Source organism: Oncorhynchus masou, chromosome 33 (assembly GCF_036934945.1).
Source record: "Oncorhynchus masou masou isolate Uvic2021 chromosome 33, UVic_Omas_1.1, whole genome shotgun sequence".
NCBI classification, from domain to species: Eukaryota; Metazoa; Chordata; class Actinopteri; order Salmoniformes; family Salmonidae; genus Oncorhynchus; species Oncorhynchus masou.
Window position 1 is genome coordinate 582,858 of NC_088244.1, and position 17,264 is coordinate 600,121.

Genomic DNA, 17,264 nt, shown 5'->3' on the forward strand with positions numbered 1-17,264 from the left:
GGCAGGCCTAAATAACTATCTGCCACTCTCCTAAGAGGAGGGCAGGCCTAAATAACAATCTGCCACTCTCCTAAGAGGAGGGCAGGCCTAAATAACAATCTGCCACTCTCCTAAGAGGAGGGCAGGCCTAAATAACTATCTGCCACTCTCCTGAGAGGAGGGCAGGCCTAAATACTCTTGCATTATCTGCTCGCTATTTCATCCTTCCGTGCGCAATACCAAAACATTAACTCAAGGCTGAGACCTGCGAGTTGAATAGACTATACATTTTAAACATATTTTATGGCTCAGGGTCCCATATACCAGAGACCTAAGATCTGCTTTACCTCTGACTTAGAGAGGGTTCATAGAGGCCAAATTCCAATAGGGAATAATCCTCAGAAAATAGCATTCCAGCTCAGACTCTTCCAGGCTGATCTAGATTACAGGCTGTTTGGGGCCATATCCTGGCCCTGCTGGTCAAGACTGGCACTTCAAAAGGTGCCTCCCCCCCGGTCAGTCAGGTCAACCAGGGTTCCTGGTATGAAGGGGGTAGACAGGCCCCTGTCCAGTGGGGTCAACCAGCTATACACACGCACCTACACACACACTCGCAGGCTGCAGCAGAGCTTATCAGAGGCCTGTGTGTGTGTGAACCTGGATGACATATGATCTCATGACTGAAGCAATCAGAACCTAACATAGAGACCTGTACAGACATGATAGAGAGGAGAAGTGAGGAGAGGAGAGGAGAAGTGAGGAGAGGAGAGGAGAGGTGAGGAGAAGTGAGGAGAGGAGAGGAGAGGAATGTGAAAACTGATGCTTCCATACCACAACTTCCTTACCTCTATCTCCCTCTTACAGACAGACAGACAGACAGACAGACAGACAGACAGACAGACAGACAGACAGTGTGTTGTATATTGAGGACCAGGCTGTGTTGTATATTGAGGACCAGGCTGTGTTGTATATTGAGGACCGGTCTGTGTTGTATATTGAGGACCAGGCTGTGTTGTATATTGAGGACCGGGCTGTGTTGTATATTGAGGACCAGGCTGTGTTGTATATTGAGGACCAGGCTGTGTTGTATATTGAGGACCAGACTGTGTTGTATATTGAGGACCAGACTGTGTTGTATATTGAGGACCAGACTGTGTTGTATATTGAGGACCGGGCTGTGTTGTATATTGAGGACCAGGCTGGGTTGTATATTGAGGACCAGGCTGGGTGTTGTAAAAGTAATGCATGTTTTAATGCTGTTGTCAAGTGTTTGAGTATATGTTAAATGTTGGCAAATAAGCTTGCATAAAAACAATGTTTTGTTCTGTCTGTATGTGACATTTTATATTTTGCAGATTGAAACAGATTTTGTGACTCTATTTGGAGAGACCACTTCAGCCAGGTTTGGAGCAGTGGTCGTGCCTCCACAGATGAACACCAGGATCCAGGAGCTGATCCAGGAGCTGATCCAGGAGCTGATCCAGGAGCTGATCCAGGAGCTGATCCAGGAGCTGATCCAGGAGCTGATCCAGGAGCTGATCCAGGAGCTGATCCAGGAGCTGATCAAGGAGCTGATCCAGGAGCTGATCCAGGAGCTGATCCAGGAGCTGATCCAGGAGCTGATCCAGGCCGCAGAATGTGCTGTCAATAAAGAGGAAACTGACACTGATACTGCAGGTAAAATGAGTATAATGTGGGATAGAACAGCATCAGTTTATCGGCATCCTCCATTGATTCAGGTGGAGTTTGACTGCTTTGGCAGGTTCCTACCTACTGTGCAACTTACTATATGACATCTTGCTCAGTATCTTTCTGTGTTTAGGATGGGACAGTGTCCTCTCCTCCATCCTCCTCTCCTCCATCCTCCTCTTGCTCCATCCTCCTCTTGCTCCATCCTCCTCTTGCTCCATCCTCCTCTCCTTTATCCTCCTCTCCTCCATCCTCCTCTTGCTCCATCCTCCTCTTGCTCCATCCTCCTCTCCTTCATCCTCCTCTCCTTCATCCTCCTCTTGCTCCGTTTGATTCCCCCCTTCATCACGAGGCTGCAAAAGACCAGGCAATATGTCTGCCTCTCAAGCATCTCATCATATCGAAAAAGGTTTTCATTGGTCTCCTTATCTGAGTACCAGGTGTCACGGTTTATTGAATCCAAGCCATTATTCTACTGTTGAATTTGAAATAATGGTAGTGTTTCTTTTGTTGTTTTTGTCTTCAGGCAGGAACCAGTATTAGGGAGCACATTGATACCATTGCCCAAAGCAGTCAACTGTACTTTCTTGTTGTCGGGACCAAGAGGCGAGCAGCATCCATAGTTACTTCATCATCCTGGACAAGCTCTGCCATACAACTCCACATGCGCTCCTGGTGCCTTTGATGAGCTCTTCAAGACACACTTAGTGTTTGGAACCACTTACAGTCTGATGGTGCAACAGAATGTACACCTTCATACAGACAACAAGATAGATATTGGGAAGGTTAAGGAGAGTCCACGTGTTGTAGAGCTTAGAGCTAGATTCCTACACTAAAGCAGAAATTGAGTTCAAATATGATTTTGTTTTGTTTGACATTCTAGTCATGGGAGTACCAACTTGCTTGCGAGGCATGTCATTGTTGTTTCATGGACTTTGCCCTGGTAAAACACTAGTACCAACTTGCTTGCGAGGCATGTCATTGTTGTTTCATGGACTTTGCCCTGGTAAAACACTTCAGTTGAAATGTGGTTGTTGTCATATATTTCGTACTTTTTCAGGCTTATTAAGGAAACATGGAGGACAACATGTTGGACACAGGAATGGATGTCAATGTGATGTCATGCCTACCAGTTCGTACAGAATGTCTTGCCTCACATCCTTGATTTGTGTGCGTCAGCTATTGCACAACTGCAGGCTGCAGGTGTAGGTCAGAGATCAGAGGGTGTCTGTCAGAAGATGTAGGTCAGACAACTGTAAATAGTTCACCTGAACGGTGAAATACAAACACAGAACAGAAAATAAACACCCACCAAACACAGGTGGAAAAAGGCTACCTAAGTATGATTCTCAATCAGAGACAACTAACAACACCTGCCTCCGATTGAGAACCATACCAGGGCAAACTCAAAAACCAACATAGAAAAATGAACATAGACATTCCACCCAACTCACGCCCTGCCCATACTAAAACAAAGACCTAAATAAAAGAACTTAGGTCAGAACGTGACATTGTGTAACTTCCATGAAAGAAGCAGTTATTGAGATACAGGGTCAAACTAAAGAGCTCTGACATGTATATCGTCACAGGACACAGAAAGGCAAAATCCAGCAGACTTTTCAGGATATTGAAAACACTTTCACTTCATTGAATTCCTAATCGAAACGAGAGAAAAAAGTATTTTGCACAGAAATGGGAAACTGATAACCCAATGGAGAATGTGCTTGGCGTTAGAGTTGATTCTGATCAAGTAGTCTTAACTGACAAGTTTACTTGTGTACCAATTCTTCAGACGTTGCAGTCAATTTTTTAAGAAGCCAAACCTCAGTGATATGTTCAAGTCGAGTCACAATGTCAAAGGAGTTTGATTTGGAAGAACGATGAAGAGACATTCCCTTTTCTCCAAACAAAACAAATCAGTTGCAAATTCAACTGTTTTATAATGACTTTGAGACAGCCAATCCATTGAGATCAAAGAAGGGTCTTCACAAGTTGGGGGTTATATACTTCACTTTGAGAGATTTTCCACCAAAATGTAATGCATCTTTCGTAAAATATACACTTATGTGTGCTCTTCCAGGACCTTAAAAGTTACGGACTCAATGCCATACTAAAGTAAGTGACCTGAAAGTGTTTGAGACTGAGGGAGTTGAAGTTTCCATGTTTAATGGTCGTGTTCATTGCAGTATTGTCCAGATTACTGGTGATAATCTTGGTATACATTGCCTCTTTGGTTTTGTAGAATAATTTAGTGCCATGTACTGCTGTCGTTTTTGCCTCACCGAGAACAGGGATTTTCAAACTGTGTTCTGTGAAGATGACTTAAGTGTGATTTTGCGAACAAAAGCCATGCATTCGAACCAATGTGAAACTATACAGTCAAATCCCACCCCAGGGCTGTGAAATAGGGCTGTTTATCGAACCCTCTGCTTCAACACAGCTGACAACTGTTGATATCATTCACAGCATTTCAGGAGGAGTTGCACAGTTTGAGGTAAATCTTGTGTTACAGGATGTACAAGCTAAGTGAATCCAGCGAATCCCGTGGTTTCACTACGGAGACGCAGAGAGGAGGAATCGCCCGCCTGCAGTCAAATTGGATGATGATGAAAGCAATGCTTTGGGCCTAAATGCTATCCAATCTTGGCGTCTTCTCCGCAATGTGCCATTGATGTTTGGTGATCCGGTTCAGAATGATGCTACTGTTACTACTACAGATTGTCAATATTGTAATAAACGAGGGTATGACTATCTTTCTAAAACACTTCATTACTGCGCATCATATGCTCTTCAAGTATTTGTTTCCTAATAGGAATATTTTGCCTAAACATAATTTGAATGATACATTATCATCGGTGTATAAGGAATATTTGGCCGATTCTTCGTAATGAAGCAAAACATAACTTCTTTAAAACATAGCAAAAGAATTTAAAAAGAAAAATCAACATGACACTAAAAGCGTCAACATCACATGACTTATCAATAGGAATCTTTCAGCCAGGACAGATTAGACAGGGACAATGGTACAGCTCAATGATATGAAAGAAGGTCCTGAGATTACTACTAGATTGAATGTCTCAGTACACACAAATGTTCTCTCAGTGAAATGGCGAAAGCACAAATGTGCTGACTATCGCCTTGGCTCGATAGTATGTGTTGAAGTAATCATCGACGTGTCATTGTTTTACAAAATCAAGGACATTTTGTTGTGAAAGATGAGCAACTTCTATTGGTTGGCTTGAAACTCTTTGTGTTGATGACCATTTCCATGCGTTTAAAGATGTTCAGCAGTCTTATAGCTTGGGGGTAGAAGCTGTTGAGGAGCCTTTTGGACCTGGACTTGGGGCTCCGGTACCGCTTGCCTTGAGGCAGCAGAGAGAGCAGTCTATGACAAGTGTGGCTGGAGTCTTTAACCATTTTTAGGGCCAACATTATTATTTTGTGTAAAAGTTAACAGAATATGAACTTTGAAAAGTAAGATTTTCTCTGGGCAATTGCTTAAAGTGAGACATTCCAGAATCCGTCTCTTAATATGACAGAATGCCTTTGTTTTTATAGTACGTGCTAAGATTATAACACGTGGCTAATTTGGCCACCCGGACTATTTACATTTATGTGCGAGACCACGCCACCATGCAGCCAAACTGAACCATACTTTGCAGGTTAGCTAAATTCATATCCCTGAGCATGTGTGCCAAATTTCATCACCACTTTTGAACATCTGGTGCCACCTCAGCCGCCTCCCTCCCTCCCTTCTCTACCCTCCCCTCCCCCCTCCCTTCCTCCCTTCTCTACCCTCCCTCCCTCCCTCCCTCCCTCCCTCCCTCCCTCCCTCCCTCCCTTCTCTACCATCTCCTCTCTTCTCTACCATCTCCCCTCCCTCCCTCCCTCCCTCCCTCCCTCCCTCCCTCCCTCCCTCCCTCCCTCCCTCCCTCCCTTCTCTACCCTCTCCTCTCTTCTCTACCCTCTCCTCTCCCTCCCTCCCTCTCTCCTCTCCTCTCCTCTCCACTCCTCTCCTCTCCTCCCCCTCCCTCCCTCCCTCCCTCCTCCCTCCCTCCCTCCCTCCCTCCCTCCCCCCTCCCTCCCTCCCTCTCCCTCCCTCCCTCCCTCCCTCCCTCCCCCTCCCCTTCTCTACCCTCTCCTCTCCCTCTTCTCTACCCTCTCCCTCCCTCCCTCCCTCCCTCCCCCCCTCCCTCCCTCCCTCCCTCCCTCCCTCCCTCCCTCCTCTCCTCTCCTCTCCTCTCCACTCCTCTCCTCTCCTCCCCCCTCCCTCCCTCCCTCCCTCCCTTCTCTACCCTCTCCTCTCTTCTCTACCCTCTCCTCTCCATCCCTCCCTCCCTCCCTCCCTCCCTCCCTCTCCCTCTCCTCTCCTCCCTCTCCTCTCCCCTCCCTCCCTCCCTCCCTCCCTCCCTCCCTCCCTCTCTTCTCTACCCTCTCCCCTCCCTTCCTCCCTCTCTTCTCTACCCCCTCTCCTCCCTCCCTCCCTCCCTCCCTCCCTCCCTCCCTCCCTCCCTCCCTCCCTCCCTCCCTCCCTCCCTCCCTCCCTCCCTCCCTCCCTCTCTTCTTTACCCTCTCCTCTCCTCCCTCCCTCCCTCCCTCCTTTGCCCTCTCCTCTCTCTCTCTCTCTCTCCTCCCTCCCTCCCTTTCAGACCTCCCTCTCCTCCCACACATGCACTCATCCACACAGGCACATGCAGTCTCTCTCTCTCTCTCACACACACACACACACACACACACACACACACACACACACACACACACACACACACACACACACACACACACACACACTCTCTCTTTCAGTCTCTCTCACTCTTGTTCAGTCTCTCCCTTTCTCTTTGCAGATACTTTGCAAATTGACTATAGAAGAGGACAGAGCAGAGAGCAGGTTGTTGGAGGAAATATGTTCACCACACTGTATGGTGTAGTCACACACACATGCACACACACGCCCAGAACCCCCGCAAGGGGAGATGCGAGATAGGGGTGCGCGCTGAGGCCGGTGACATCATACCTTTAAAATCCGAAGGCGCGGCAATGACATCAACTCTCTGAAACAAGGAGAGAGAGAACGGGAGAGATCGAAAGAAAGAGAGAGAGAGAGAGAGACCCCCTGTGATACTTGACCAATTAAGGATCTCACTGTAAGATAGAGAGAGAGAGAGAGGGAGAGAGAGAGAGAGAGAGAGAGAGATAAAAAAGAGCAAAACAGTGAAGATCTTTCTTTTTCACGAGTTCACGGAGCCCACCGGTTCTGCCCGCTGGGAGGGATTTAACGCACACCGCAACGGGAAGACAGAGCTGTAGATTAAGAAAGGGTAAGGACACGTACGTTTTTCTCTTGCTGTTTTCTGATGTTTAAAGCCAGTTCAATGCCCTTGATGCTATTGTCTGTTTTACACTGTTTCGTCCAGGACTGTTAGTTAGTTAGTTTGTTAGTTAGTTAACGGGACATCTGTGATGTCAGCACCATGGCTGTCCATATTAACAGCTCGTGCCAATCGCACCCTGGCCGCGCGGATGACACTGGCAATATGGATTAATCTCCTGCTCCGGGGAGGAGGGGAAACCGATCCCGGTTATATGTCCTGCTTCGGTTAATTAGTCTGTCAGGAGAGGCGTAGCAGTTTAGCCGTTACCGGGTAGTCGGTGCCAGCTGTGCTGTGGGACCTCCCGGGCTGCGGGCGTATTGTTGTTATAAATCTGATATTCTGTACACGGGAAACGGTCTCTTATTGTCCCCCCTCTGTGAAACGATATGTGACTAGTTATTATCATAGTGGGGAATATCTGGGTTGGGGCGTGCGTGCATGTGTGAACTGCGTTGGTGTTGAGCACACTGACAAAACAGAGCTTCACTTAACTCTCATTCACATTACACGAGCACGCACGCACCCACGCCCAGACCCAGCAGGCTGGCGCATCAGTCGGTATTATAAGGAGGAGCTCCACGCCAAATAAGGTAAAACACGGACCGGTCCTGTCTCGAGCCCTATCCGGGATGTAGAGGGCCGCGTGCGCCCCCCTCTGCCTACAGCGACTGGTACATCATCTGGTTAGAAATGGGTTAGTATAGGCGCTCACACACACACACACACACACACACACACACACACACACACACACACACACACACACACACACACACACACACACACACACACACACACACACACACACACACACACACACACACACACACACACACACACACACACACACACACACACACACACACACACACTATCTCAAATCCATGTACTCCTCTGCCTTAAAGTGCACTCATGGATTCAAAAGGAATGGATAGGTGCAGAAACTTTTACAAACTGTTGGGGTTGTTTAACTGTTGCTCAAGTATAGCATCAGAAATAGCTGGGAGGGGTTGAGGGGAGCGGAAGGATAGGGATAAAAACAAACAAAAGATAATTATGGTCAAATATACTCTTTCCGTAAAAATTATAGAGTATGTATGAGCTGGAGTGAGAAGCCTAGGTGTTGTTGTTCACTAGTTTACTACAATTAGGGGAGGGGTGGTAAGGTTAGTGGAGAGGAGAGGAGAGGTAGGGTTAGAGGAGAGAAGAGGAGTGGTAGGGTTAGTGGAGAGGAGGGGAGGGGAGAGAAGAAGAGAGGAGATGGGTGGTAGGGCTAGAGGAGAGGAGGTAAGAGAAGAGGAGAGGGGTGGTAGGGTTAGTGGAGAGAAGAGAAGAGAAGAGGAGGGGAGAGGAGAGGAGAGGAGGGAGGATGGGAGGGGTAGGGACGGGAGGGGAGAGTATGGGATGGGTAGAGGAGAGGAGAGGGGTGGTAGGGTTAGTGGAGAGGAGAGGAGAGGGGTGGTAGGGTTAGTGGAGAGGAGAGAAGAGGAGAGGAGAGGAGAGGAGAGGAGAGGAGAGGAAAGAAGAGGAGGGGAGAGGAGAGGAGGGAGGATGGGAGGGGTAGGGGCGGGAGGGGAGGGGAGAGCATGGGATGGGTAGGGAAAGGAGAGGAGAGGAGAGAAGAGGAGAGGAGTCGTGAGGTTAGAGGAAAATAATAAAGGAAATTATAAACTGGGTGGTTAAAGCCTTGAATGCTGATTGGCTGACAGCCGTGGTATATCAGACCGTATACCACGGGCATGACAAATTATTTCTTGCTACTTCTCTAATTACGTTGGTAACCAGTTTATAATAGCGTTTCAGGCACCTCTGGGGTTTGTGGTAGATGGCCAATATAGCACGGCTAAATACTGTATCTAGGCACTCCGCTCTGCGTGGAGCATAACAACAGCCGTTAGGCGTGGTATATTGGTCATATACCACATCTCCTTTTGCCTTATTGCTTAAATATACTTTTAAAAGATGTATGTATATATATGTATGTATATGTATGTAGATGTATGTATGTATGTATATATATATATATATATATGTATATGTATGTATGTGTGTATATGTATATTTATATGTATGTATATGTATATATATGCATGTGTGTGTATATGTATGTGTGTATGTATATTTACCTAAAAATATATTGGGGATTGGAAATTATGACAAGAATTACATTGATGGAAGCTACAATTTATCTGCAGTGTTAAAGCTGATCCACCTCCTACATTATTATGAAAAACTATAGCACCCATGTCACACTGCACTATCAGGGGATGTAGAGGGCAGCGTGCACCCCCCTCTGCCTACAGCATCTGGTACAGCATCTGGTTAGAAACGGGTTAGTATAGGCGCTCACACACACACACACTGCACTATCCGGGATGTAGAGGGCCGCGTGCACCCCCCTCTGCCTACAGCATCTGGTTAGCAACGGGTTAGCATGGGCGCTCACACACACACACACACACACACACACACACACACACACACACACACACACACACACACACACACACACACACACACACACACACACACACACACACACACACACACACTAATGGCGTAAAAGGACACATTTTGCTGTAATCTGTGAACCTCACTTTCTATTTTACACGAGCTGTGTGTGTGTGGTTAGTGACTGGTTAACACCTTGAATGCAGCTTGTTCATAGCTCACTTCCGCTCCTCGCTGCTGTTAGGGTGTGGTCAGTCACATGATGTGGGGAGAGGAGAAGAGAGGAGAGGAGGGGAGTGGAGGGGTAGGGAGAGGAAAGAAGAGAAGAGAAGCTAGGAGAGAAGAGGAGAGGGGATGAGGGGAGGAGAGGAGATGAGAGGAGAGGATGAGAGGGGAGGGGAGAGGAGGGGTAGGGAGAGAAATGAAGAGAAGAGAAGCTAGGAGAGAAGAGGAGAGGGGATGAGGGGAGGAGAGGAGATGAGAGGATGAGAGGGGAGGGGAGAGGAGGGGTAGGGAGAGAAGAGGAGAGGAAGGGAGGGGTCCCGAGTGGCTAAGTTGGTAGAGTAGAACTCTTGCAATGCCAGGGCTGTGGGAGAGAGATGTTGGGTATGTGTGTAATACTGCATACTTCCTCTAGACAAAGCCAGAAGAACACAGATCAGTCTCTCTCTCCCCAGTCCCAAGCAAACATTTCTCCAGCAGTTCCTGTTAGTGAATGGACTGGTAGACTGCCTGCTAACTGTTCAGTCATATACAGTACGACATAGGCATTGTTGTGGGAGCGTATGACTGTGTGTTAGATAAATGGTTGTGTTTATTGGGGGTCGTGGTGTGATGGAGCATTCTTCAGATTCCCCCTGACCAGGCACAGAGACTCCAGGCACAGAGACTCGGAGAGAAAACATTCCCCCTGGCGTGTTTCCATGTTACTGCTCCTGGCACTGAACTCCTTATTTAGGCAAAGACTGTCTGTCTATAACCAGCACTCTCTCTTTTTTCCCTCTAGCAATTATTCTATCCCTCTTTCAATGCTTCTATACCTCCCCCACCCCTCTATCAATCCCTCCATACCTCTCTATCAATCCCTCCATACCTCTCTATCAATCCCTCCATACCTCTCTATCAATCCCATTTCCTATCCCTTAATACCCCTCTCTCCCCATCCACTGATTTCCCTCTCCCTCTCTCTCTCTCTCTCTCTCTCTCTCTCTCTCTCTCTCTCTCTCTCTCTCTCTCTCTCTCTCATTTCTGTTGTTCCTCTACCCATGTTTATGTTCAGGTGAATAACAGGGAAGGTAATTCTGAGTGTCTGATCATTGTCTGTCATGCCACTAGTGTCACTGATGACATCACTGAGTGAATACACCTGGCTTGTATTCAGGGATGTGAAAGGTCCACATTATCCCATTCCCCTACTTGACAATATCCCATTACCCTACTTGACATTATCCCATACCCCTACTTGACAATATCCCATTCCCCTACTTGACAATATCCCATTACCCTACTTGACATTATCCCATTCCCCTACTTGACATTATCCCATTCCCCTTCTTGACATTATCCCATATCCCTACTTGACATTATCCCATTCCCCTACTTGACAATATCACATTACCCTACTTGACATTATCCCATTCCCCTTCTTGACATTATCCCATTTCCCTACTTGACATTATCCCATACCCCTACTTGACATTATCCAATTTCCCTACTTGACATTATCTCATTCCCCTTCTTGACATTATCCCATTCCCCTACTTGACAATATCCCATTCCCCTACTTGACATTATCCCATTCCCCTTCTTGACATTATCCCTTACCCGTACTTGACATTATCCCATTCCCCTATTTGACATTATCCCATTCCCCTTCTTGACATTATCCCATTTCCCTACATGACATTATCCCATTCCCCTACTTGACATTATCCCATTCCCCTTCTTGACATTATCCCATTTCCCTACTTGACATTATCCCATTTCCCTACTTAACATTATCCCATACACCTACTTGACATTATCCCATTCCCCTTCTTGACATTATCCCATTCCCCTACTTGACATTATCCCATTCCCCTACTTGACATTATCCCATTCCCCTTCTTGACATTATCCCATTCCCCTTCTTGACATTATCCCATTTACCTACTTGACATTATCCCATTTCCCTACTTGACATTATCCCATTTCCCTACTTGACATGATCCCATTTCCCTACTTGACATTATCCCATTTCCCTACTTGACATTATCCCATTTCCCTACTTGACATTATCCCATTTCCCTACTTGACATTATCCCATTTCCCTACTTGACAGACAATCCTATCTGTTCTGCACACTACATTTACTGTTTATCTGAATGTGTTGTCTGGATGTGTTGTCTGAACGTGTTGTCTGAATGTATCTGAATGTGTTGTCTGAATGTGTTGTCTGAATGTGTTGTCTGAATGTGTTATCTGAATGTGTTGTCTGAATGTGTTGTCTGAATGTGTTGTCTGAATGTGTTGTCTGAATGTGTTGTCTGAATGTATCTGAATGTGTTGTCTGAATGTGTTGTCTGAATGTGTTGTCTGAATGTGTTATCTGAATGTGTTGTCTGAACGTGTTGTCTGAACGTGTTGTCTGAATGTGTTGTCTGAATGTGTTGTCTGAATGTGTTGTCTGAATGTATCTGAATGTGTTGTCTGAATGTGTTGTCTGAATGTGTTGTCTGAACGTGTTGTCTGAATGTGTTGTCTGACTGTGTTGTCTGAACGTGTTGTCTGAATGTGTCTGAATGTGTTGTCTGAACGTGTTGTCTGAATGTGTCTGAATGTGTTGTCTGAACGTGTTGTCTGAATGTGTCTGAATGTGTTGTCTGAACGTGTTGTCTGAACGTGTTGTCTGAATGTGTTGTCTGAATGTGTTGTCTGAACGTGTTGACTGAACGTGTTGTCTGAACGTGTTGTCTGAATGTGTTGTCTGAACGTGTTGTCTGAATGTGTCTGAACGTGTTGTCTGAACGTGTTGTCTGAACGTGTTGTCTGAACGTGTTGTCTGAACGTGTTGTCTGAACGTGTTGTCTGAATGTGTTGTCTGAATGTGTTGTCTGAATGTGTTGTCTGAACGTGTTGTCTGAATGTGTCTGAATGTGTTGTCTGAACGTGTTGTCTGACTGTGTTGTCTGAACGTGTTGTCTGAATGTGTCTGAATGTGTTGTCTGAACGTGTTGTCTGAATGTGTCTGAATGTGTTGTCTGAACGTGTTGTCTGAATGTATCTGAATGTGATATCTGAATGTGTTGTCTGAATGTGTTGTCTGAACGTGTTGTCTGAATGTGTTGTCTGAATGTGTTGTCTGAACGTGTTGTCTGAACGTGTTGTCTGAACGTGTTGTCTGAGTGTATCTGAATGTGATATCTGAATGTGTTGTCTGAATGTGTTGTCTGAACGTGTTGTCTGAACGTGTTGTCTGAATGTGTTGTCTGAATGTGTTGTCTGAATGTGTTGTCTGAATGTGTTGTCTGAACGTGTTGTCTGAACGTGTTGTCTGAATGTGTTGTCTGAATGTGTTGTCTGAACGTGTTGTCTGAATGTGTTGTCTGAATGTGTCTGAATGTGTTGTCTGAATGTGTTGTCTGAATGTGTTGTCTGAACGTGTTGTCTGAACGTGTTGTCTGAATGTATCTGAATGTGTTGTCTGAATGTGTTGTCTGAATGTGTTGTCTGAATGTGTTGTCTGAACGTGTTGTCTGAATGTATCTGAATGTGTTGTCTGAACGTGTTGTCTGAACGTGTTGTCTGAACGTGTTGTCTGAATGTGTTGTCTGAATGTGATATCTGAATGTGTTGTCTGAATGTGTTGTCTGAATGTATCTGAATGTGTTGTCTGAACGTGTTGTCTGAACGTGTTGTCTGAATGTGATATCTGAATGGGTTGTCTGAACGTGTTGTCTGAACGTGTTGTCTGAATGTGTTGTCTGAACGTGTTGTCTGAATGTATCTGAATGTGTTGTCTGAATGTGTTGTCTGAATGTGTTGTCTGAACGTGTTGTCTGACCGTGTTGTCTGAATGTGTTGTCTGAACGTGTTGTCTGAATGTGTTGTCTGAACGTGTTGTCTGAATGTGTTGTCTGAACGTGTTGTCTGAACGTGTTGTCTGAATGTGTTGTCTGAACGTGTTGTCTGAATGTGTTGTCTGAATGTATCTGAATGTGTTGTCTGAATGTGTTGTCTGAATGTGTTGTCTGAACGTGTTGTCTGAACGTGTTGTCTGAACGTGTTGTCTGAATGTGTTGTCTGAATGTGTTGTCTGAATGTGTCTGAATGTGTTGTCTGAACGTGTTGTCTGAATGTGTCTGAATGTGTTGTCTGAATGTGTTGTCTGAATGTGTTGTCTGAATGTGTTGTCTGAACGTGTTGTCTGAACGTGTTGTCTGAACGTGTTGTCTGAATGTATCTGAATGTGATATCTGAATGTGTTGTCTGAATGTGTTGTCTGAACGTGTTGTCTGAATGTGTTGTCTGAATGTGTTGTCTGAATGTGTTGTCTGAACGTGTTGTCTGAACGTGTTGTCTGAATGTATCTGAATGTGATATCTGAATGTGTTGTCTGAATGTGTTGTCTGAATGTGTTGTCTGAATGTGTTGTCTGAATGTGTTGTCTGAACGTGTTGTCTGAATGTATCTGAATGTGTTGTCTGAATGTGTTGTCTGAACGTGTTGTCTGAATGTATCTGAATGTGTTGTCTGAACGTGTTGTCTGAACGTGTTGTCTGAATGTGTTGTCTGAATGTGTTGTCTGAATGTGATATCTGAATGTGTTGTCTGAATGTGTTGTCTGAATGTATCTGAATGTGTTGTCTGAACGTGTTGTCTGAACGTGTTGTCTGAATGTGATATCTGAATGTGTTGTCTGAACGTGTTGTCTGAATGTGATATCTGAATGGGTTGTCTGAACGTGTTGTCTGAACGTGTTGTCTGAATGTGTTGTCTGAACGTGTTGTCTGAATGTATCTGAATGTGTTGTCTGAATGTGTTGTCTGAACGTGTTGTCTGAACGTGTTGTCTGAATGTGTTGTCTGAACGTGTTGTCTGAATGTGTTGTCTGAACGTGTTGTCTGAACGTGTTGTCTGAACGTGTTGTCTGAACGTGTTGTCTGAATGTGTTGTCTGAACGTGTTGTCTGAATGTGTTGTCTGAACGTGTTGTCTGAATGTATCTGAATGTGTTGTCTGAATGTGTTGTCTGAATGTGTTGTCTGAACGTGTTGTCTGAACGTGTTGTCTGAATGTGTTGTCTGAACGTGTTGTCTGAATGTGTTGTCTGAACGTGTTGTCTGAATGTGTTGTCTGAACGTGTTGTCTGAACGTGTTGTCTGAACGTGTTGTCTGAATGTGTTGTCTGAATGTGTCTGAACGTGTTGTCTGAACGTGTTGTCTGAATGTGTTGTCTGAATGTGTTGTCTGAACGTGTTGTCTGAATGTGATGTCTGAATGTGTCTGACTGAATGTGTTGTCTGAATGTGATGTCTGAATGTGTCTGTCTGAATGTGTTGTCTGAACGTGTTGTCTGAACGTGTTGTCTGAACGTGTTGTCTGACCGTGTTGTCTGAACGTGTTGTCTGAACATGTTGTCTGAATGTGTTGTCTGAATGTGTTGTCTGAATGTGTTGTCTGAATGTGATGTCTGAACGTGTTGTCTGAACGTGTTGTCTGAACGTGTTGTCTGAATGTGTTGTCTGAATGTGTCTGAACGTGTTGTCTGAACGTGTTGTCTGAATGTGTTGTCTGAATGTGTTGTCTGAACGTGTTGTCTGAATGTGATGTCTGAATGTGTCTGACTGAATGTGTTGTCTGAATGTGATGTCTGAATGTGTCTGTCTGAATGTGTTGTCTGAACGTGTTGTCTGAACGTGTTGTCTGAACGTGTTGTCTGACCGTGTTGTCTGAACGTGTTGTCTGAACGTGTTGTCTGAATGTGTTGTCTGAATGTGTTGTCTGAATGTGTTGTCTGAATGTGATGTCTGAACGTGTTGTCTGAACGTGTTGTCTGAACGTGTTGTCTGAATGTGTTGTCTGAATGTGTCTGAACGTGTTGTCTGAACGTGTTGTCTGAATGTGATGTCTGAATGTGTCTGACTGTGTTGTTTGAATGCGTTGTCTGAGACTTGCGTGATGTGTACGTAGGGCATGTGTGTTCGCTTCTGAGATGGCGTGTTCATTAGCTAGATTCTGAGATGGCGTGTTCATTAGCCTGATTCTGAGATGGCGTGTTCATTAGCTAGATTCTGAGATGGTGTGTTCATTAGCTAGATTCTGAGATGGCGTGTTCATTAGCTAGATTCTGAGATGGCGTGTTCATTAGCCTGAATCTGAGATGGCGTGTTCATTAGCCTGAATCTGAGATGGCGCCTTCATTAGCTAGATTCTGAGATGACGTGTTCATTAGCTAGATCCTGAGATGGCGCCTTCATTAGCTAGATTCTGAGATGGTGTGTTCATTAGCTAGATTCTGAGATGGCGCCTTCATTAGCTAGATTCTGAGATGGCGCCTTCATTAGCTAGATTCTGAGATGGCGCCTTCATTAGCTAGATTCTGAGATGGCGCCTTCATTAGCCTGATTCTGAGATGGCGCGTTCATTAGCCTGAATCTGAGATGGCGCCTTCATTAGCTAGATTCTGAGATGGCGCCTTCATTAGCTAGATTCTGAGATGGCGTGTTCAGTAGCTAGATTCTGAGATGGCGTGTTCATTAGCCTGAATCGGAGATGGCGTGTTCATTAGCTAGATTCTGAGATGGCGCGTTCATTGGCCTGAATCTGAGATGGCGCGTTCATTAGCCTGAATCTGAGATGGCGTGTTCATTAGCCTGAATCTGAGATGGCGCCTTCATTAGCTAGATTCTGAGATGGCGCGTTCATTAGCTAGATTCTGAGATGGCGTGTTCATTAGCTAGATTCTGAGATGGCGTGTTCATTAGCTAGATTCTGAGATGGCGTGTTCATTAGCTAGATTCTGAGATGGTGTGTTCATTAGCTAGATTCTGAGATGGCGTGTTCATTAGCTAGATTCTGAGATGGCGTGTTCATTAGCCTGAATCTGAGATGGCGTGTTCATTAGCCTGAATCTGAGATGGCGCCTTCATTAGCTAGATTCTGAGATGGCGTGTTCATTAGCTAGATCCTGAGATGGCGCCTTCATTAGCTAGATTCTGAGATGGTGTGTTCATTAGCTAGATTCTGAGATGGCGTGTTCATTAGCTAGATTCTGAGATGGCGCCTTCATTAGCTAGATTCTGAGATGGCGCCTTCATTAGCTAGATTCTGAGATGGCGTGTTCAGTAGCTAGATTCTGAGATGGCGTGTTCATTAGCTAGATTCTGAGATGGCGCCTTCATTAGCTAGATTCTGAGATGGCGTGTTCATTAGCTAGATCCTGAGATGGCGCCTTCATTAGCTAGATTCTGAGATGGTGTGTTCATTAGCTAGATTCTGAGATGGCGTGTTCATTAGCTAGATTCTGAGATGGCGCCTTCATTAGCCTGATTCTGAGATGGCGCCTTCATTAGCTAGATTCTGAGATGGCGTGTTCATTAGCTAGATTCTGAGATGGCGTGTTCATTAGCCTGAATCTGAGATGGCGTGTTCATTAGCTAGATTCTGAGATGGCGCGTTCATTAGCCTGAATCTGAGATGGCGCCTTCATTAGCTAGATTCTGAGATGGCGCCTTCATTAGCTAGATTCTGAGATGGCGTGTTCAGTAGCTAGATTCTGAGATGGCGCGTTCAT

General features: G+C 45.5%; 1 protein-coding gene across 1 annotated transcript in view; it reads left to right on the forward strand.

Annotated features, from left to right (window-relative positions):
* The first annotated feature begins 6,732 nt into the window (after positions 1–6,732).
* Positions 6,733–17,264, forward strand: part of LOC135527667 (filamin-A-like) — a 64,450-nt gene continuing 53,918 nt past the window's right edge. The window contains 1 exon segment of the mRNA XM_064956154.1: positions 6,733–6,986. The gene's annotated coding sequence lies outside the window, so the exon portion shown is untranslated.